At 38.2% G+C, this 24291-nt stretch overlaps 1 protein-coding gene across 4 annotated transcripts in view; it reads right to left on the bottom strand.

Moving 5' to 3' along the window:
- LOC145978911 (potassium voltage-gated channel protein eag-like) overlaps positions 1 to 24291 on the bottom strand; it is a 420913-nt gene that overhangs the window by 302106 nt on the left and 94516 nt on the right. The window lies entirely within an intron of this gene.

The following is a 24291-nucleotide window of genomic DNA, read 5'->3' as shown; positions in this document are numbered from 1 at the left end:
CAAGTCCAATTTCAAAGTGGGGGTTAACGTCTGCAAGTGGAACGCAGACGTGGAAGCAGGTTCCGTGAAAATCGTCCTTATCTCACTGCAACTTTTCTTCACACTGAATATATATAGTTCGTGAAGGATGAGCAGACTTTAACACAATTTTAAAATTAAATTGCAAGTCCTCAGCGCTCAACTGTTTAGCATAAAGTTTTTATACTTACGTTGCAAGAATTAAACAACACAACTGAACTTCCCAAATATTATTTCACTTTAAATCATTCCATAGAAACTCATTTTTGCAACTTTTGACACAAGACATTTTTAAATCAAGTCACTTACATAACAAAAACGAATCAAAATCAACAACTTAAAACAAATATCGACATTGATACAGCGTTCTTAATTTCAATGGTTCCCTGTTAATTTTATAAACTTGTACACCATAGAAGTAAAGTAAATACTGTACTGTCATTTGTGCATGTAGAAAACTGGTTACATCACTTCGAGAGAATTTGTGCAAGTTGCAACAGCCAGCATAAATCAAAAACACAAAAAAACGAGCGATAATAAACAGATGGACGCGAATAAGCGAAATATATATTCGCATATCTCTACCTACTTCCCCTTTTGAGTTTGGACTCGTCCAAAGGCTAGGTGCATTTTACGCAGTCAAACGGTTTAGAATTGGGTTCATCCCCACTTTTCCTTTAAAAGGAAAAAAGCGTTACAATACAGGAGAGACTGCTGAGAGAGGGAAGCACAAGCCCTCCAACTTTTGTTGCCTGAGAGACGATAAGATTTCATTATGGGAGATACAAGTTGACGTAAATTGTTCATTTTCGGCAACTTCTGTTTCAACGTGTTTCTTTAAATAAACGTTGAAATATGAAATTGTATTCTCAAATGTAAAAATATTTTCTCATTTCATTCTGAAATTATGAGAGAGTGTCTACACATAGAGAAAAGTAAGATAACATTTTTAACATAATGGAAGAGAAAATTTAGAAAGAACAAATTTTAATGTTAATCGCCAAAAACGTCAGCTGGTAGGTAAAATCCAACATGAAAGCTTTTTTCGACTGAATTTCATGAAATTTTTCCAGTGCTTTACTAGGAATCATTGACAACACATTGGACTACTTCACATTGTAAGTAGACTTTGTAGGTATTAACAGTTAACTACGTATATTATAATTACGAGGAACATTTTTCCTTAACAATTTCTACCAATACAGGAAATAAAACTGTCCCTGCGGAACAATTTGTTGCACACTCTTACATAAACAAAAATATTATACGAACATCATTTATTCTAATATAATCATGTTTACATAGAAGAAAATTAGATTGTTTTTACATTTTGCAAATTTTTACGTCGCATATATATATTTGAAAGATGTATTATTGATTATCGAAGTAATGAATATACATCTAGATGTCACTTAAGAATAACATAAATACATATTAAAATGCTTTTCAAAATTATTGCTTTCCATTCAAACAATTAGCCCATTACTTTCGTCTTTTTGAATCGTCAATATTTTCTAAATTTCTTTCGCTGGGAACATTGCTTTCATCACTTGTAGTAAATAAGGTAATTGGATAAGCAGATAAAACATAAAAATATACCTATATCCTAGTCCTATTTGTACATATTTCATGTTCATCGTGAGACAATGTTCTTAAAATGAAATTTTGATGCCAGCTTGTTTTAGGTTTGATTTATAATTTCGAACAAAAGCGATGTTATATTTCTTGCAAATTCCACACATTGTTACATGGAAACACTTCATACCTTGTGGCACCTGGATATCGTAAAAACAAACGTTAGTATTGCGTGCACAAGGAAATTGAGCTTACGTGCATAAAAGCACAGAATCGATTGGTTCATTGGTCGAGTGTTGTGTTCGAGTAATAAGTCCTCGGGCAGTAATGTTAAAGTTCACCTGCATTCCGGATCAATAGATAAATATGTAGGATTAGCTTTTTCCATGTATCAGCTTCCATACAAAGCAGTCCATGTCGGCACGTCCAAAAAAAATATCCAGACAACAAAGACGACACGTTTTATTATTTTTTTGCGAGCCGAAAGCTAGCCAATTACAAGTCTGGAATGTAATAATTTTTTATGGGGAAACTAACAAAGGAAACTACTTTATTTAAGCATTCGTACGTAAAGATGTTAATGCTGGTTTTGAGTATGTTCGTATTAATACAAAACTAATCTCCACTCTTTGCAACAAAGTTATTCTGTTACTTGAGAGCATATATAATAATTATTTTCATGATTAACTTACAAAATAATTAATAAATCACGAAACAGAATTACGAATTTCTTACATGGTCAAAAGAATAATTTAAAATCCTTTAATTTTATTTTAATGATTTAAAGACCTAAGTATTTACGTATATATCTAAAATTATAATTTCAAACTTTAATGATTATTTAAAATTTAGTTTTGGTTAAATCCAGATTAGTTTTCCTGCGTATCTTAAAGATACGTAAATTTAGTATGAATAGTAATTTTTAATAACTGAATTAATAGTGATTTATTCATTGATTGATTTTCTTTCTATAATAACTGTATTAATTGAATAGTAAGGTTTATTTCCGTAAATACAGTATTAAGCCGAGCTCTGTAGCGGAGTGGTTATCGCAGCTCGCATACGTCGGGAGTTCCAGGTTTGAATCCCTGTCTAGGCATGATTGTTCTCTGTTAATGTCTCTTCGTCAATCTCATCATGTCATCACTCATCCTATTCTTCTCTATCAGCGAAGTATAATAAATCAATTAAATAAATAAATAATATCAATCAACCATCTTGCAGTAATAGTGTTAAGTGACACTACTGTAAGAGTCGGTACAAATATCTTCGCCATTTGGTGAAATAATAAGTAGCTACAATAGTTCCACAATTTTATGGCTAACCCGATAATGCATGTAGACTTCGTTGGTGAGAAGTTCGATTGTGAGTGATGGTCGCAACTATGTCAAATGTACTGAAGCTATATAATCATAGCAAAGACAGAAAAAAACATACTAATCGACACATTTTAGTACTAATTAAATTTTTAGTCTGATTAGAATTGCTCTGATGTTTCCGACTTCATTAGCCACTGAAATTTATAGAGAGCGGCGTCAACTTGTAGGGACCCGTGGGGCTTGAGCCTACTCACAACTTAATTACTGATGTAGTGTTATCAAGATATTTCATAATAATTTGTTATATCTCAGTAAACACTGATTGGCTATTATGAACAAATGTCCCATACGATAGCACATATTGATTAAATGGCCACACATGGTTAAAAGAATGAAAAAAGAAACTCTAAGCCAAAGCATAATATGGATATTGAACTAATTTTTCATAATATTAGGCACTCAAAAAGGCAATTATTTTCGAAATAGGCCAAAACAGCCACTTTGAAATTCTTGTATTGATTTCAGATATGGCCTGAAACGGTTTTTATAACCAAAAAGGCTACATTTTCTGGCAGAGGAACAAAAAATACATTTTAGGGCAAATTCTCAAGTTACATATGACATATACAAGGTTGAACACGAAACTCATCTTGTCAGACATTCCCAAACTATAATTTTTTTCTATATTGGGCCATTTCACTCCAATCTCCATCTGGCCACGTCACGTCGCCCCTCCCACCTTATCTGCTCATGTTCTTGTTTTTGAAGCATATTAATTTCGGAGAAAGTTTTGTTTCAGACCAAGTGAGTGCCAACCCTGTATTATTGAACAAAATTATAAAACAATTCTCCGAGTAGAGCCCATCCAATGTTTTTCAAAAGTTGGCGTTACTGTTTGCAGATTTCACTGATTACAGAGAAAAGCATTCTAAAGATTCAGAATGTAATGGTCGGTTCATCTTGATGAGACTAAATGTCATATCATTTTGTTTCAGAAGATTAAATATGTATTTTACAGTCGTATAGATCACATATACAATTGCTTTATGAACAGAGGAGGCAACGTAAAATAAATTTTAGGGGGGGGGGGCAATGTTTAGCATAAACAATATTTCAAATATAATATCTGGCGCTCTACGTGAATTTTGTGGGGTAGAAAATGCCTTGCCCTTCCAAAGTCAGCGCCAATGTTCATGAAAAGCAGTCTGCTATAAGTGGTATCGTGGTTTAAATTTAAAGGAAATATCATCTTTAAGAGGTATAAATGTGTATACCGGATTAACATCCACTCATAAATTGAGATTTAAACGAACTTTGATAAGCCTCTCTTTAAAAAAAAAAAAAAAAAAGTTTGATATTTGAAATGGAAAGTAGGTGGTATTCTAAGAACCTTTTGGATTGGTTGATCAGGCGATAAGAAACCCTCCTAAGCATTTTTCACCTTGTCTTGAGGTATGCGTATTACCATGTGCCTTCCCTTGCAATTTCTCTTAACCGCCTCACCTTTCCCCGAAACTAAGTTTCCCGATTCCTCCCACTAATTTCCTTAATGCACGCGAATCTCCCTGTCTACCGCAACTGATGCCGCAGCGGGGGAGAAAAGCGAGGTGCAGGAGGGAACCGGAGGAACGTCAATCACCTCGTTTTCCCAGGAACGATCGAAGCCTTATTAAGTGAAGGAGCATACAGATAACCTAATGTAGTGACTTATACGCCATGCGGAGGAGAAGATCCATGAAAAAAGGAATTGTGAGAGTATCCACTTATCGGTTTAATATAAATGGTTTTACTGCAGGATCAAATTTACACGCCACTTATTCTTCTGGAGGGGTTGAAACTATTATCTTGAGAAGTAGTTCGCGTCCAATATGCTGATGATTCTAAAATATCGCCGACCTCCGTGGCGGAGTCATTAGCGCAGCGCGCTACGAAACCAGGGATGTCGGTTTGGATCCTGGCTTGGGGATGGGTGTTCTTTGTGACTGTAGGGCATCTCCGATGACGTAGTGGTAACGTCCTCGCCTTGTAATCAAGGGGTCCCGGGTTCGATACCCGGTGGAGGCACAAGTGGTTCGGATCCCACTTTAAACTGTAGGTCCAGTCCCGATTATCCTTCCTGTGCATAAAGTGGACTTAAACAACAAATCAATCAAGCAATTCTTTGTTGGTGTCTTTTCATCAAATTATACCATACCATCACTCATTTACATCGTTGTGATTAGCCAAAAACTGGCAGAAAGTGACGCTAAATAAAACTAATAATGTATCTGCGACACCTCCAATTATCTCTACCCTTTGTCCCGGGAATCTCTGGAGCAAGTGAAAGAAAGCAAGTCCTCTGCGCAAGTAGGACTCGAGAGGTCTCAACCGATGAAAGCGTGTCTTTACAGCGTCGCACACCAATTTGCTACTCGCTTTCTCCGCTTCCCTACAGCGGCCTTTCTCCACAGAGTCCCGAGGCAGAATGCATCTACTATTGTCTTTCCTCAAAATCCTTGCGGTATTTAACAAAGGTCCCCATAGTCTTCCACAATAATAAACATATCCCCAAAATAAAGTACTTGCTCCTATCTTTCACGAACTTTCAACTTCTCTTCCCAAACATTCGGGCCTCCACGATGGCGTAGTAGTAACGTCATGACCTAGTTATCAAGTGGTCACGAGTTTGATACCCGGTGAAGGCACATAGTGGCTCGGAATCCACTTCAAATCGTACGTCCAGTCCAGATTAGCCTTTCTGTGTACAAAGTGAACTCAAAAGCAAAACTCAAACAAATTCTTCCCCTAAATCCTCGGAATGTATGTATATTGTATTATGTATTCCTCTATCGTTTCCTCTCTAAAAATCGTAGAATCATATCAGATTTTCCTTCACTCCCAAATCTTCCAGACTGTCCTGAATTATGTCCTTCTTCCACTACTTCATTAACTCATCCTGATTTTTTCTCCAAATCTTCCAAATATGTTCAAATGTGGAACTTCCTCTACTTGTGTAGTAACCAAGTCAACCGCTCTACAAGTTCTCAATCAAAGCTTTCTAAATATATTTCTGGGCACATGCATGTCCACGAAGAAGAATTTAGATAGTACAATTCAATCCACTGCTTTGAAGTCCTCTTAATAAGATCATTTTCATGCCCGTTCTGGAGATATAATATCATGATCAATTAATTATAGAAATTCCTAAGAATTATAAATTCAACGGAGTCTCCTTGAATGACCAGCGTTTTAAGTTTCTACTTGTTATTTATTAGTTCTGTTTCCGGCCAAGTGTTTGGTATTCAATATAAAATAGAAAGTTGAAAAGTTTCTTTAAGCTTTTAACTGTCAAGTAGCAATTGATCCATGACTCACAATGAACTTTTCAATATAGATATTTCATCTTATAGGCCATTGACACCCTTTGTATTTAGTAGATTAAAGAGTATTCACCCAAACAAGAACAATGTCAAGACGTTTGGTGTTTTAAGACAATTGAAAGTGAAAAGAAGCTACGATTTTGTAAAATTAAAAACAGTCGTACGTCTCCACTCTTGCGTATTATATCCACATTCTGTTGATGATGTAACAACCTATATTGTTACATTCTCCTATGCGCACCAAAACGTCGATTTCATATTTTGCTTCTGTATCGAAATACGGAATAAAAGTTTAGTGAAAAAATTAGGTACAAATCATTTGGTTAACATGGTGTTTATGTTTCATGTTCCAGTACAATGCTTAATAGGGCCTCCTTGAAATTATGCTTTCTGTATGTTCCCGCGTCCAGTCTCTTGTTGTGTTTTGCAATCAGTCACCACTGATTACATGATTAACGGATATTTCCACTCATGGACAAATCACAAATCATACTTAGATCTTTCATACGGTTATTGCGTATATATTATCTCCAATTTTACTGCCACTCCACTACAAACACACATTATATTCATATACAAAATATATATTAATACAATTTTTTATTTTTTTATTTATTATTGTTAATATTCATATAATTCATATAGGGATCAATATTTTTACTCCGTATGCTATTCTGAGACCATTACAGTTTACGTCAACTACGCCACATCACATGGCAGCCAAGTTTGCCTCGGCAGTCATACGACACAAGTGTTTGTAGTGCTGATGCGAAGCTGGATAATATATTCATGTCCTCGTTGGTTCAACAGCTTCAAATAGGCTCTGCACGGTCCAATTGATGGAAGTTTGCATTTGATGTCAGGGCAAGATACAGATAACGTCAACACGCTGGGAGCAATGTTTGTATGCGAAATGGTGTGTATGCACACAGGCCAGGCCATTGATGTGCAGCACAGGTATGGATGGTGAGTGGTAGAACCAGGCCCGTAGCGAGGGGTAGGCTGAAGCCTAAGTCGCCATTCAAACCTTTTTTCTTTAAAAGGCCAGAATATGCAACCGAGAAATTTACACTTGGCAGAAGCAAGAATATTTAAATTCTAATTATTTTCTTTATGGGAAAGAAAAAGTCGTATTTTGTAAATTTTACTTATGAATAGTGGTATTTTTTTTCAAGCAGAGTTGAATAATTGTAAATTACAATTTTTTCCTACTGTGAACATACTGCACACTGTATTATATATTTTTAATTATTGTTCTTAACCTTCTTATTTCTTCTATTCCTTGTAGGTTCGTGTATTGTCTGTTCCCAAAGTAGTACGTTGATAAAGATGTTCTTCAGACACTAAGACATAACTGAAATATATTCTTAAATATGATAAACTTCTTTAAAAAGAATCAGGAACGCAAACTACAAATCTTTAAATATAATTTATATTATTTTTATTTAGTTTTCTTTGTCTCCTCATTTCAATATTTGTAGTATGCAAATGTCACAAAGAATGGTATAAGAAGAAAATATCAATGGACGGACGTAAAATGTCGGTGCTAGTTAGTCCTCAGGGGAGGGAGGGGGCAAACCACACTCCTGGCTACGGTGCCAAATTATCAAGCTAAGAGCTTGGGTAGAACACATGGTTTTGTCTCGTTCTACCATCTAAGAAATGCCAAACAGTACCCTTAAAATGTATTTCCGTGGATGTGTTGCTTCATCCATCATCAAGTTTGACAACTTGATCAAATTAAGAAAATTAATAGGGTTCTATATGAAAGAGCCTTGACTCATAGATATTGTACAACAATTCTAATTGCTCAACACTATTCCATTCACCTGCCATCTACAGATTGGTTCTACGGTTAAGTCTTGATCTACATCCCTGCAGAATTCAAGAAGAGTTCCTTATCGATTTCCTAAACTATTCTCCGCAAAGCAAACATTTACATGCGGAGGTCAATTTCCTGTCAAACATTTTTCATTGCAGCAACGCTCCTCGTTAAACAACTATTTTCCTGTGCAATATTCAGGAGGAAGTTGGTTCGGAACCTTCTCAAAAATTAGTGAACTTCAATTTCCTGCTTTCTGTTTTCAAAATCGCGAGTCTTCATTCGGAGAGAGACAAGGTAGTGTGTTCAATTAGCTAAGTCTGAACTTGTGCCAATATTATATTTATAACTTCAGTGCTTTTATTTCAAAATTCATACTTACACCCAGGGTGGATAAAAATTATGATTTTTATTCTAAAAATATTTTTTGTTCATTTTTTATTTAAATCGATTTTTTAAAACAAGCTTAAAATTGCTTGTATGTTTTTGGCACCATACATATGTATGTATGTGTATGTATGTATATATATATATATATATATATATATATATATATATATATATATATATATATACACACTGGCTGACAAAAAAAGTGAAGCACCCAGAAGGAGTGGTCGAAGATTACCCCATTTCGGTATACATGCATACCGTTGATGTGTGAGTAAATGATTAGATATACAAGGATCTGTAATGTGTAGAACGCCCACCAGAGGGCATTTGTGACGTCACCTCTGGTTGCTGATAAGGTGGGACCAGTCACCTGCTGTGAGTCAGACAGTACAGCACGAAGTTCAGAGAGAAAAACGAAGAACCGGCGATGCCTCGCAGACGCGTTAGACAGCCGATCCAGCAATTGACAGCATTTGACAGAGGCCGCATTGTGGGACTGCATGAGGCGCGTTGGTCGTTTTAGGCAATTGCCAGGCATGTGGGCCATTCAGATGTCACAGTGGCCCGATGTTGGAATCAATGGGTACATGAGGGCACCCATGCACATCGTGCAGGTTCAGGTCGACCAAGAAATACCACCCCGAGGGAGGACCGTCGTATGGCGCTCCAAGCAGTGCGGGATCCCACAACTTCAGCACCCGTCATCCGTGACATGTACTGGACACTCTACAACATCCTTGAGTTCCCGCACACTGTTTCGACGACACGCTTCCGCCGGATACGGGTCCTACCGCCCCATGCGCCGGTTGCCGTTGACACCACAACACCGACGCCTGCGGTAGGTGTGGTGCCGTGCTCGGGAGGCATGGACAGAGGACGAATGGCGTCGCATCATGTTCAGTGAAGAGTCCCGCTTCTCCATGACCTCCGATGAATATCGTGTGCGGGTGTGGCGGCATCGAGGGCAGAGGGCACATCCTGCCTACATTGTGGAGAGACACACAGGTGTGACCCCTGGCATCATAGTGTGAGGAGCCATTGGATATGCGTTCAGGTCACCTCTAATAGTGCTTCGGCAGACTTTGACAGCACATCAATACGTCACAGACATTCTGCGTCCACACGTCCTACCCCTTATGGCACAGCACCCTGGGACAGTGTTCCAACAAGATAATGCACGCCCACACACAGCCCATGTGTCTATGGACTGCCTAGAGCATGTTGAGGTCCTCCCGTGGCCAGCATGATCCCCGGACCTCTCCATCATTGAACATGTGTGGGATGACATTGGACGGGGACTCCGTCCTGGTGCCAACCTGCGGGATATGGAGGGACAGCTGCAACACCTGTGGACGAACGTGCTTCAGGAGAGGATCCAAAGGCTGTTTGACACTAATCCGAACCAGATAAGGACATGCTACTGACCTGGTGCCACCATCCCACCTGTAACTGCCAACGGCCTTGACTCTTGCAACCTATATTGTAATCAGTTCAATAAAGGTACATGGACTTTCAGCATATGTGGTTTCATTCACGTCCAACCACTCCTTCTGGGTGCTTAACTTTTTTTGTCAGCCAGTGTATATGTAAAATATTTAAACAGTTTGATTAAAGCAAATAAAAAATATACATTAAAATACATTTTTTTGATTTGATATTGTACCTATTGTGGAAATGTTTGTTGAATGTGCTAATAAAACTATAATGTTTTCAGTAACTTTCTTCCAGTGAAAATAAAACATTCTAGATGTACTCCATATTATTGTAACTTAAAATATTAACTTAAATATTTTTATAGTATTTGTAGCTGAATTTTGGAGATTCTTTTGATGATAGTTTGAAAAATATCAGCTACCATGTTTATTTACAGTTTAATGATAATGACACTATTTATGATTTAACATGATTAGTTTTGTTTTATATTTTTCTACACAAAATGTTTGCTATTATTGCCTATAAAAATCATTGAATTATAAATCAAGAGAAATGTGTGCTTACATTTATTTTCGTATGAGCCTCACACCATCAGTACATATATTTTATTTCCTTTATTTTCCTATCTTAGAGCCTAATAAACACCATTCAATGATTACGAGATTAATATACGTTCACCAAATGTGATTCTGATATCTACAAAAGCCATATGTACATTATTCTATAAATTATTTATTTAAATCAATCCACCTTGCTCACACCCAATATATTGTGTACTGGCTTTGTAGAACTTGCTGCCGTAACAAAACTATTTCTTTAAAGGTGGAAGAGATGATATAAGGGATAACCCTTTTAGAAGATACCAAAATGTTAACCTCTTCCACGTAATACACCCTAGATTGTCTCTTCAGACTAAATAGGCTCTGGTGTAAACACAGATCCAGTAATAATCCTCTGTGGGACTTTGGATATGTTCTGTCCTTGAATGTTCGTGTTCTTTCATCAATTTCATCTTATCATCATTCATCCTCATCTTCTCCATTATCCAAATGTGGCAGAAATGGGAAGTCAAATAAATAAAATCATTCAATCAACGGAATAGGATATATGTTAATAAATTTCATCTATGGAAATTTATTCTTCAACGGCGTTTGTGGAAATTGTAGCCGACATAATTACTTTTAGCATGATGAATGCTGACAGTGAAAGTTGATGAAATTGCCCAATTTATTGGCGTTTCAAAAGTACACATTTCAGAAATAAAATCGTTTTCTACCTTATGTAATCATAGATAGATAGATAGTCTATCATGTGATAGACTGCTTGGTTTCTACATGATATGATCTGATAAATACAGTAGTAAGGATATTTTCACTCAGGTTAAAGAGAAAGATAGAAAAAACCCAATCGATGTTCGGAAAAAATGAGCTCTGAGTCTCCCATATCTCTTCTGTCTGAAGTACAATGGTCTCTTGCGATCGGTTGAAATCCTACCCTCTTTTCCAAGAACGGTCAGTGGGGGGAATGGCTCCATTAGTAGCTCACGGGGGGACACTTTCTGTTCATTATGATGTGACGCAGGAAAAACAAGGAAGAGCGATTCCTTCAGTGAGATCAAAGAGAAGACAAAAAGAAAATCCACTTTTTCTCCAGTGTGAGTGGCTCGCTTCGTTTTCATGAAAAAAGAAGGTACCAAGAAAGCAGTGTCAGGACTAGCCATCCGACTTCTTCCGTCTGGTTGTTCGTTATCTGAACTTTGTTCATGACTAACCGCCACTTCTCTTTCTCCTGCTTTAATTTAGAGAACCTAGTCTGTAACTAACAACTCTACTTCTTCATCCTGCTCTGCTGAATAGAATATGGCCGTATAAATTTGGATGAAGATGCATCGAATTGTACGTATATTTAATTTAGAATGAAAAATTAAACGTGCAGCGGCTTTTACGTAGTTTGTTTTAATTCTTCCCATATTTGTAGTTCAAATTTATCTACTTGCAATTGTATTTGCCTTTAAGTACATATATATATTCATAACCTACCGAAAGAAAACTGTTCTTAGTTCATAGTTATGCAGAAATTTAAGTTGCAAAACTACCTGCCGTAATGATTATTGCTTAATGTTGATAGATAATGATGGTTGCTTTCATTCAATATCTGTAAGCAAGACTGCCCTTGAAAATTTCAGAAAGAAATTATGTTCGTAATATTCATATCGTCTTTGCTTATTTCAAAATTAGTACATTCACAAGATAAGTTTGCATATTTTCATTATGTATGCCGTAATTATATTTGATTAACGTTGCTTATTTCATTTAATGGCTATAAGCAACGGTAACCTTGATATTTTCAGCGAGAATTTCTGTTTGTAATATTCATGTCATTTTTGCTTACTTCAACAAATACTAACACACACTCACTACTATGCCGGGCCCCATGGCGGAGTGGTTTGCACATAGCGCTACGACGCCAGCGGTCCCGGGTTGGAATATCGGTCTGGGCATGGTTGCTTGTGAGTGTCCATTCATCAATTTCATCATATCATCACTCATCCCCATCTTCGCAAATTAGCCAAAAGTGGTACAAAAAGCGAAGTAAAATAAGCCAAAGCCATAAATAAATCACACACTCAATACATGCATCTTAGTTTTGAATTTTGGCTTATCTTTGATTTCGTATGTTTTCATTATGCAGAAGGAATGATTTATTTATGTGCAACTTTTCATCAACGTCGTATATGCAATTAAAAATGTACGTATCTGTATGTGCAGAATTTCAATTTCCTTTATCATCAACCAATTTCGGAGAGTATTGGAAATGACAAAACAAACTTTACAAATCATAAAAAAGTTAAAAGTTCTTCCAAATCACGCTGAATTCGTAACGAAAGCTTATGCAGCTAGTTACATGTATAAAATATATTGCAGCATGTGTACTTAACAATTAAAGAGCACTCTTGCAAGAAATATCCGCAATTTCTGTTACCATGCCCGTGAGCTTCTATGATGCTAAATATGTGGTAGTCGTAAAACCAAAGGGTAAATATCAACCGAAATACGTCCACAGTTAGTTTCTTACTTATTGGCACACAAAGACACAGAGGATAAGCATATATATAAAGCTAATGTTTGCTGGCTACAACAAACCGAAGTAGTAGATCAAGAAAACGGGTTGCAGTTTCTACTCTGCAAAGATTCAAACTAAGGGAGATTGATGATGTAATCAACAAATTGAGGAGTAGTTTCAATCATGGCCACTGAAGTTCCAAAGAAGTGCCACCAACTGGACAGTGATTAAAACAAGTGGCTGTAGTTTGAACCAAGTAGCTGTAAACTAACGGCTAGTTTCAGTCAAGCGGATGGGGGTGTAAGGTCACAGAACTGTCAACCTCATTTTCACAAGCCTGGACTGCAGTGTTGCAGACTAACGAGTCTCCGACGAATGAACTCCCAGCCAGTATAATCGTCAATCCTTCTATGGGGCCTGTGTTGTGTCCTGTGTTTGTGTAGTAAAAATAAAAGAAATCATTGACGAGAATTGTAGCTGCAACAAACCCAGCTTTAGTTTGGAGCAAGTAGCTGTACTTCCATCAAATCTGCAGAAAATTCCCACAACTTTATGCTGTCAAAGAAATTGAAAGTATTCCAAAAATCTTTGAGAATCTCTATTTTGGAATGTTTCTGCTTGTTTCCTTCTTATCGGGCAGCGAACAACAGTTTAAACATTTAATGCTGTCGAAGATTGTCAAAGTAGTTGAAAATATCTTGAACATTCTCTATTTTGGAACATTGTTGCTTGTTTCCTTGTTATCACACAGTAGAAAACAGTTTAAACATTTAAACAGTCTAATAAATGAAAAGTATTCCAAAAAGTCTATAACATTCTCAACTCTGGAACATTGTTGCTTGTTTCCTTGGTATCACACATTGGAGAACAGTTTAAACATTCGAAGAAATGGAAAAATATTAAAAGTAAATATTTGACACTCTACTTTGGAAAGTTTCTGCTTGTTTCCTTGTTTAAACATTTATGCTGTCAAAGAAATGGAAAGTATTCTAAAAAATCTTTGACAGTGCCAATTTTAGGCCTTTTCTGCTTGTTTCCTTGTTATCAGGCAGACGAAAACATTTTAAACATTTATGCTGTCAAAGAAATGGAAAGTATTCCAAAAAATCTTTGACAGTGTCTATTTTGGAACGTTTCTGCTTGTTCCCTTGTTATCAGGCAAATTGTGTGCGCTGTAAAGACTAAAGAAGGACAAAATGTGCATTTCAACACCACTCGCAAAGACCGCTGTCACTTAAAAAAACCTAAGTGACGTACACCTCAATGCAGTGTTTGGCTTATCTCGTTCGTGACCCATTTCCCTCCTTTCTCCTCCTCCGTATGGCAATCATGATTTCGACTTCTTTTTTCTACCTTTTCTTCAGGCACCTGACACGCATGGGAAGGCAAGTGAGGGAGGGTTGAGAAGGGTGGAGGACCCAAAAAAATATCGATAAATTTCTGGAGCGGACCAACGCAGAGTCCCATCGCTACCACAATGCTACCTTCTCCACCCTGCGTCGTTCTCATTCATCAACCCTTGCCTGCACGCAAATGTTGACCTCACTCCTGACCCGGTCAGATGTGAAACAGGTCAAAACCTTTGCAAGTCATTGAACTTGGCCGCTCAATAAGAAATGAAGATTGCTGGCTGGCTTCTGCCAGGATTGCTGTTGTAATTTTTCAAAGTGAGGAATTAATACTAATTTGTTGTTATTTGAATAGTATCCCTGAAGCGTACAGTAAGTGTTTTCGGAACCCTGTCAAACGAAACTTCCTCAGAAATTATCTAAGGTATCTCCATGCATACCTTTTGATTGATTTATGCTTACAACCTCTCACATCTAGGATAATATTCTGAATACTTTAATCGAAACTTTCATAATAATAAGAATGTGGAATATTACTAAGGTTATTGTTGTGTTAGTCCCACACCGGGGCATGCTTTGAGCTCCGGGTAAGGGACGCGCAGGTTCGAGTCTCCTGGGAGAAGCGTAACAACTTTTCTCCTGATATTTTGGTCTGTGTATGGGACCAGTGGCCACCCACCATCGTGAGGAAATTGGGGAGCTACGAACGAGTAGTGCAACCCGGTCAGGGAAACCTACAACAAAACATCAAAGTGATTAATGCTGTAAATGTAAATACCGTAAAAAATATTAATCAAAATACATAAATTCGATACTTAATTAATGAAAAACATCACTGACGATATCGAGCTCTGAATCCAGCTTTTGGTTTTTAATCCACTTTACGTTCAGTTACTACTAAATGGAATCGGACTGAACATGATGCATATCTGCGCCTGTAATCGAATCCGGAGCTTTCCCATTACAATTCGATTCTACGCTAAATGTGTGTCCTCCGTGGCCGAGTGGTTAACACATTACGCTTCGAAGCCAGGGGACGCGTGTTCGAATCTTAACCTTCATCAATTTCATCATATCATCACTCATTCACTCATTCCTAAACTGGCAGAAAAGCGAAGTAAAATAAAACAAATCAATCAATGCAAGCTAAATGTGGACGAAATGGAGGCAACTACCAACTAGGTATGTATGAACCTATGAATTTATCAAAAATAATTGTGTTTATGCATGTGTGTGTGTTTGTGTCACCGCGCGCGCGTACTTTCAATGTGTTTATTGTACCATATATTCCTCAACTGAATTAGTCTTCAAATTGTCTCTTCAATAGTAACCCTATAGCGCTACAGCCCAATATTGGGCCAAGGCTTACCTACCGACTGCTGGCCTCCCTCCCACGCGGGCCATCAAGGGGGCGTGGAGATCTGCAGCCAGACTAGGGGGACCCCCAGCCGTTGTAGGACTTCGCGGACTTCGCGACCGGATTACGCTCACTCACTCGGAGCTCCCCAATTTCCTCACAATGGTGGGTTGCCACCGGCCCTATACACAGGCCAAAAATTCCCGGAAACTGAACCCGGGATCGAACCTATGCCGTCCCGGTCTCTTCAATAGTATCCATGTAATAAGTGTTGGTCATTAGAGTAAGTTTTTCTACTAACACCCACAGCGCATATCACTAACAAATTCCTGATACTTTGAACGAAGCCAAGAGCTGTTTCATCATTCGATTTTTCAATTTCAGTTATTTTACATTGATGTTCTATGTCTTGGGATAATCACGATAATGAATATAAATGGTTACATTAAAAAAGGAACATTCATTAAGAGTATTTGAAAATAAAATGCTTAGAAAAATATTTGGACCTAAAAGGGATGATGAGACAGGTGAGTGGAGAAGGTTACATAATTTGTATTCATGTTCAGATATTATTAGAATTATTAAATCAAGAAGACTGGTGGGCAAGCTATGTGGCATGAATAGGAGACGAAAGAAGAGTTTACAGGATTCTTGTTGAGAAACCCGATGGTAAGAGTCCTGTAGGAAGGCCAAGTCGAAGATGGGGAGATAACGTTGAGATGGCCCTAAAGGAAATCGTTAAGGATGGAAAAGATTGGATTGATCTTGCCCAGGATAGGGACAGTTGGAAGGCTTGTGTTGCTGCATCCATAAACCTTCGGGTTTAAGAAGGCTAGAGAGTTAGTTAGTTAGTTCGTATGAATATAAATAGTGAATTAATAAAATGCATGATAGAACAAACAAGCAAGGTTCCAATCTGAGACCTCAGGTTTCGTAGCGTGTTACGATGACATTAAATTACTGCCAATAGAAAAACGTAATGAAGTGATTTTGTGTTTTTGTCGCCGGTGCAAAGTTATAAATCGTCAAGAGGAATGGCGCTCACTTCTCTGTTTTTCTTATACTCATACCATACCGGAAGAGTGCGCACGGTATGGTACCCAAAGGTGGATGAAGAAATCGCACCGAACAAGGTCAAAGGAAAGTGATATGTGATGTTTAAGCTCGTCCCGAATTTCATTCTTTCACTCCGGGATATATTGATCCAACCGGAGACGTCGCCTCCTCGGACGAGACTCAGAGACTCCTACACAAGTCGCTCTACATTTGGCTTGCATTCGCTTCTTTCTCCTCACCCGTCGCCACGCGAACTTCAGATCGCAGTTCTTTGTCCTCCATAATTACCTTGTGTGGATTCAAGCCTGATGGCGGCAACGAAAAGTAAATTCAGGAAGAAGGAAAACCTCTAATCGATTGCTTCATGATTCCTCCTCCTCTTGTCGTTCTTGAATTCTGAGGAAGGCAGTGTCTACCTTCTGAATTTTATGAGACCTTTCAGATGCAACAAAAAAAAAATTGGCAGGATTCCCGTTCTGTTATGGATGCCTCAATATACAGACATGATCCACCAGCTTTTATGATAGATACTACAGACACACTTAAATAGTGCACAAGAACAACTCACTCAACTACAGGTTCTAGCTTTGATGCTTGGGGCATTGTTGTTTAGTTGTTCGTCTCTTCAATAATTTCATATAATGAACGTACATTGTCAGCGCGGCGATTGGCTAAAAGCAGAATAAAACGACACTAAATATCAACGATACTTAAAGATTTTCAAACTCGACTCAAAAACACTAAAACTTATTCGCTGAGCAAAGTCAACACTGAACTTAATAGGAGTATTTCGCTAACATCATGTAAAATACGATGAAATTACCAATTCAAAGTTAAAGTCAAAGTTTACCTTAGTTTCACCATTACAGTTGGTATATAACGAGATACCGGTCTTTAATTATGACTTTTATTCCCGTATGTACTTTTTCCCTTTTTTGGTATTTTTTCTTTCTTTGTTTTCAATATTTACCTTTGTACGTAATGGTTTAAATGTTTCTTTCTAATATTCATATACTAAAATTTCGATGTAGACATGGTTAAGTGGTAGAAAAGGCTTTAAAGCTTAACTTTGCCATGATAAACAAGACGCAATAAATAAAAATAAATAAATAAATATAGCTTACCAATGTGTTCTGGTGGTACATATATATTTGTAAAGAAAGAAAAGTAACAAAGATACTGTAATGCACAAATTCTTCAAGGACTAAGAAATTATATCTCAACATCGACTTTATCAACGTAAGTACACGTGTGTAATACAAATGTTCATTTCAATTAGTACTGAATTAATTTACAAAACTTAATGTGCCCTTATGCTGAACTTATTCATAACATAATATTATCCTAACCGTTGAAGAAATATAGTGTTAAGATCACAGGTTTTATTTTCAGTAATTAATGCTAGAATTTAGAATTGTTCGATTGTATGATTTAACTATTGTTGCTTCTGTCCAGAATTCTTCTGTTTCCTTTATGTCTCACAGTTACAACCCAGCATATTAATATCGTTAGTCTGTGATATAATAGATGGTGCGTTGTCTGAGCCTTGGTTGATCTGGTGTAGTTTTATGATACGCCAAAATGGAAATTAATGTAATGATTAGTGACTTATTTAATTATAGTTTTTTTAGTAAGCTTAATGGATTTACGAGAAAGTTCAGTATCAATTGTAGTGACTCAAATCCACAGAGACTCCTCACGAACACTTTATTTTACCAAAGTGAAAAATCTATACAACCGCGACATCAACGTGAAGTAAATAACTTGGATTATTTTTTGATCGTCTGTCATTTCCACCCAAAATTATCATATGAGATGGTTTATTTTTACTTTTTGGTAAAACGTAGGTTTATGTTGGATCAAAAATGCATCCTAGTCGAACAAATATAAAGAAGAAACTAACTATCAGGTTTCTTGTTAACCAAGCTAAAGCCACAACTGAGAGTACTTGCACAAGCGTCTATAGGATTCTACTTTCAAATTTTCTCGCCTGTAATGTCTCATTGTTGAACGGAGAATGCACAATTTCGCCGTGTTTGCGATTGAAATTAACTAGAGATTGCATGGTTGACTGTCGCATGCTAGCAAACATTTGCGTAGTATTTGCCTATTTCCTACAACGGACGCTATAATCTATGTTGTTAGCAAGGGTATACGAGGTTTTCATCCACCATGCACATTACATTAACTTCCACCGTCTCATATTATGCAACTACACGGAAACAACAAAACCTCACACAAACAACCATCCATTATGTCACTATACGTTCATATTATAACACACTGACACTGAGGGAGCAGGAAAGGGAGTACACCCAATCAACCGATGCACCCTCCAGCAATAAAAAGCTAGTCTGTAACAAAATAACTGCTCCACCGCTAAAAATGAGGGGAATATTGAAATATGTTTAAATTGCCATTGTAATAATGTGCGAAACAATGGCCAATGGCAAGTTGCACCTGGGATTATTCCTTGGTGCATCTTGATTGTTTTTTGTTATTTTTGCACTGCTGTCTTTCATTCCACTCTCTGCCAACAGGTGTGTATGACGCCGGTGTGCAAATGGCTGCCGCCTGTAAGGGGTGGCATACCTAGTTCTTAGTGCTATTTGTATTGTAATGATTTTCATGTTTCTCTTAATGTTCAATGGGTTATTCCCTTTTCATAGTTTGAGCAGATACATTGAGTTTTGCTAGCAAAAACTAAAAAAAAACTAGCCAAAAAAATGTGATTGAAAGGTGATTTATTAATAATGTCAGTTTGTTCAAAATCAACATGTAATGATTATTTTACTGAAAATAAAAAAAACAAATGACAAAAGGTCAATATCCAGGCTTTAACAGACGTAAAACAAGGCCCAGAATTAATCTAAAGTAAAATATGAGTGGTATAATTGTCTGCATATCACCTAAAACACAGTTTGAGTTCCATTGTGTTAAGTGGTGCAATTATTTTGTTACAGACTGTACATGAAATAAATACTCTTTCACCAAAATATACGTTTTAGTTTGGTATCTAGACGTATACTAAATGTGACTCCGCCGCCCCACTTAGTAGTTCCACAATTCGCTCTTTATACAGCATTATTATTTTTTTACTAGAATTTTCTATTACTTCGTGTAATTAATCTTTAATTGTTCTTAGTAAAAGTGAAAACTTTTCTAATTTTTTTCACTAAACGTTAAGATGAGTACATCTAAAGTACGAGGGTGGTTCAATAATTATTGTCCCTGACATATAAGCAGTATTATTTTTCCACAAAGTCCCCCTTCACAGTAATGCACTTCTTCCACCTATGCTGTAAAGCCACTATGCCAGCTTCAAAGAATGTCTGTGGCTGAGCCGTGAGCCATTCTTCCGCAGCGTCCATAACAGCAGCATTTGAGGGAAAATGTGTCCCCTTGAGGTGCTCCTTCAACTTCGGGAACAAATGAAAGTCACTAGGGGCGAGGTCGGGTGAGTAGAGAGGGTATTCCAACACATGGAAACCAGCAGAATGGATTGCGGCACCAGTAACATGGCTTCTGTGTGCTGGAGCATAATCGTGGTGAAACAGCACTTTTCGCCGCAACATCCCACGCCGTTTCTCCTTGATTGCTCCGCGTAACTTAGGGATTAGGGCTGCATAATAGTCCCCAGTAACAGTGTGTGCCACCAGGTAGTCAATAAGGAGCACACCCTTCGCATCCCGAAAAATTGTGGCCATAACCTTGCGTGCTGATGCTTGCACCCTGAATTTGCGGGGGGAGGTGAATTGCTGTGCCGCCACTCCATACTCTGTCGTTTGGGCTCGGGATCATAGTGGTGGAGCCATGTCTCATCCACTGTCACAAATCTATCACAGAACTGCTTCAGGTCTGCCCCCATCAGCTCCAAACCAGCCCTTGAACATTGAACTCTGTCTTTCTGTTGTTCACGGGATAACATTTTGGGGACCCATCGCGCTGACACCTTTCTGAATCCCAAGTGTTCATGCACAATGGTTTCCACTGAGCCTACAGAGATGTGCATGATGTCTGCTAACTGTTGCACGGTGATTCTTCTATCAGCCATAATCATGTCATGCACAGCATCAATGTTTTCTGGGGTGGATGCTGTTGTTGGAGGACCAGCACCAGGGGCCTGTTGACAGCTTTCCCTGCCGCAACGGAAATCGCGGCACCAGTTTTTTTACCACCTGGTAGGTAGGAGCTCCATCACCCAACACACTGACCATGTCCTCATGAATCTCCTTTGGGCTTAGCCCCTTTTTCTGGAGGTACTTGATGACAGCTCGTTGTTCGGTTTTCTCCATTTTTCAAACTAAGTGCCACCTCTCACACCCAAAACGAGAAAAACAAATTTACTATAGCACCTACGGTTCTGAAATTTTGCATATAGGCATCTAAGACATTAGGCTACAATATCCCCATCATTCATTGTAATTCATATACTTTAAGTATGCCGGGGACAATAATTATTGAATCGCCCTCGTAATACTTTGTAAATTAAACAATACTATTCAATTCCTTCATTGTACATATTTCATGATCACTCCTGTAGTCGCAGGTCCTCCGAATGGTTAGCGCTCTCGCCTTTGGTAAGAACGGTCTCAGGTTCGTTCCCCGTGAGAAGATTTGGCCCAGAATTGCGCAGAGAGTTGTGTAGCTACTGGAAAGCAATGATAGCGGATTCTGGTCTCGAATGCCATGTAACAGCGGTGATGGGACCATGCATCATGCAGGGCAAAGTCATTTGGCAGGCCTTGGCCCTGAAAAGGGCTGTTTCACGGACTTGGCCTTGAAAAGAGCTGTTCTTCATCACTGCTGTCACTCAATAAGAAAAACATTACAAATTCACAGGAATGGAAACGATATAACCGACATCTCGCACCGTGTGTAAGCTACGAGAAGCGCATGATCTTGTCTTCTTGAAGACTAGATGAGGACAAGAGCTCTTATGAAATGGAATTCTCTGCACCACAACCTTCACATTTCGCTGTTTTCGTACATTTATGGAATGCTTCTTAATAACAGACTGGAGTGGTTAAGAGTGGTATTTATTGACATTTGTGCCGAGTTATATTGTCCCGATAACTATTGTTTCCTTCCCACTTGCCCCAGTTTCGTCTGGGAATCACACCATCTGCTTCGGACCTTCCAGGGACTCGTGGGAACCCAAGCTTTTCCTTCTTTATGCAGGTTCTAAAGAGAGAGTAATGGGTTAACTTTGCTCACGAAAAGCAAGGTTTCTTGCTTGGAACCAAATCAAAGTAGCAAACTTTTGCTCGTTCCTGAACAGTTATTTCTGTTCGTACAGACTTTATGTTAAATGTTGAGCTTACGATGATCCGATGAGCCTTTCATTGTGTCTTAATATGAAAACGTAACAGAATGAACCCAGAAGGTCAACTGAAGGTAAGAAGAATTTTATGGCGACATGCATTTTGTGCACAGCGGTAGCGTATCCAGGATTTCATTTTCAGGAGGGTCAAATTTGCAGCCTAAAGCCACTTGTTGCAAACCAGCGTATCGTATCCCCGTTCTGTATCAATTTATTCGAAAAACTTGCAACTCTCCGTTTCAAAATGTGAAAAAAAATACGTAACGAACCCGATCGCTGATTTGGCGGTTTTCCCCCGTCACATCAAAGGAAGGATACGATACCCGGTGGAGGGTCAGTGTGGACGGGCATCCAAGCGTTCCGTTGCTTGGTTGCATCATCCTTCAGTGTGTAGTGAGCTCTGTGAATGACAGTACATCCCATTCTCAATTTATTTCTTTATTATATTTATTATGGAGTGGAATAAGGGAAATACTATTGCATTTATTGATATGTATATATACAGGGTGTTTGCGGGCTGAAGATACAAACTTTCAGGGATGATGGAGCATGTATCAATTTGAGATAAGGAACCCTGGTGCGGAAACGACTTACGTTAGTCGAAAGTTATAAGCGAAAATCGGTGTATGAAGATGTAATAATTTTATTACCTGCACAAGTTTCATAAGCTGTTACGTGGCCAGTTCGGTCACCTGATCTGACCCCACTTGATTTCTTCTTGTGGGGTCCTGTTAAAAGTATTGTATACGAGACACCTGTAGTACACTGAAGAGGATCTCTTGGCCAGAATTCTCGCTGCCTGTGACAGGGTACGTCAGAACTTTGTGCGACGATGTCATGCCTGCAGCGAAGCTAGGGGGCGCCACTTTGAACAACTGTTGTGAATGTAGAAGATTGTGAATACACATCTTCATTCACCGATTTTCGCTTATAACTTTCGACTAAGTAGTTTCCGGACCAGGGTTCCTTATCTCAAATTGATACGTGTGCCCTTCTCCATCATACCTGAAAGTTTGTATCATCAGCCCGGAAACACCCTGTATATAAGAAATATGGAATCCTGTGTGGACCCTAAACATCCGGAGTACTACAACAAAATTCGTAAACAAGATGCGTTGGAGGGAGTTGGAAAACAAACGCAAGGTCGATGAGTGCAAGAAAAAATGGAATATCTCTTGGCTGTCATGCGAAGGGGAAAAGTGAAAAGAAGTCAAAATGCTCTGGCATTGGAACATGAAACCAACGTGGTGATTTGCGTTTTTTTCTTTTTCGATAAAACGTAATTAATGAAAATATATGCGGCTGCTGGTACTTGCTGCGGTGTACTCATCGTCATTTGAGACCAGTCTGTGAAAAGGAACGTTTCGTGTCAGTCCAGTTGGTAGAACTGACTGCTACGACTCTGGTTCGATTCCAGAATTGAGTGATTCCCGATTCGAATTATTTATTAATTTTTGATTGATTGAGTTGCTTTATTTTACTTCGCTTCTTGTACTACTTTTGGCTAATTTGCAAAGATGGAGATGAATGATGATATGATGAAATTGATGAATGGACACTCACAAACATTCATGTCCAGAACGGGATCCATGGTGTTGTACCGCGATGTGCTAACCACTCCGCCACTGGATTCGAATTCTTACGGACGGAGTGTGGTGTTGCTTACATCACATGCAGTATGGCGGAGATCAAGAATGTGTGTGGCAAGGCTTGCACACCTCCAATGTGCCTTCATGGGATACTTTTACCTTTTTTGGTGAAATTTTCAGTTCCAAATTAATTTGCTCCCACATATTATACAGTGTGTAGGTGTGTGTTTTTTTTCATGCTCTACAAAGTTCAATAACAGATTGGATGATACTCAATTCGCTGACTTGGGAAAATATTTGATACATATATTCCTACAAATTATCCCACAATTTTTACACTTACGTATTTCAGGGGGTCTCTAATCCAATCAGAAATTCTCTTCGGTACACCCTTACACACAAGCTAGTTATAACTGCCATTACTGAACTCCCTTATACACACTCTACCACTCCGGGAAGTCTTTGTCAAAGTATTATTATAAAACACAACCACACTTTTATTTGGAAAAGGAGCAAAGTTTTTTGGAACATCTTTCTCTTGACATTGTTTGTGTTAATTAAATGCCAAAAGTCAAGTAAGTAAACAACATAGACCGATGTACAAATACATAAAATGTTGCACACAAGCCGATCG

This window comes from Lepisma saccharinum, chromosome 25, assembly GCF_977018435.1.
Source record: "Lepisma saccharinum chromosome 25, izLepSacc3.1, whole genome shotgun sequence".
Classification (NCBI taxonomy): Eukaryota; Metazoa; Arthropoda; class Insecta; order Zygentoma; family Lepismatidae; genus Lepisma; species Lepisma saccharinum.
Note: the sequence above shows the minus strand (reverse complement) of the source record. Positions and strands in the feature narration are given on the sequence as shown.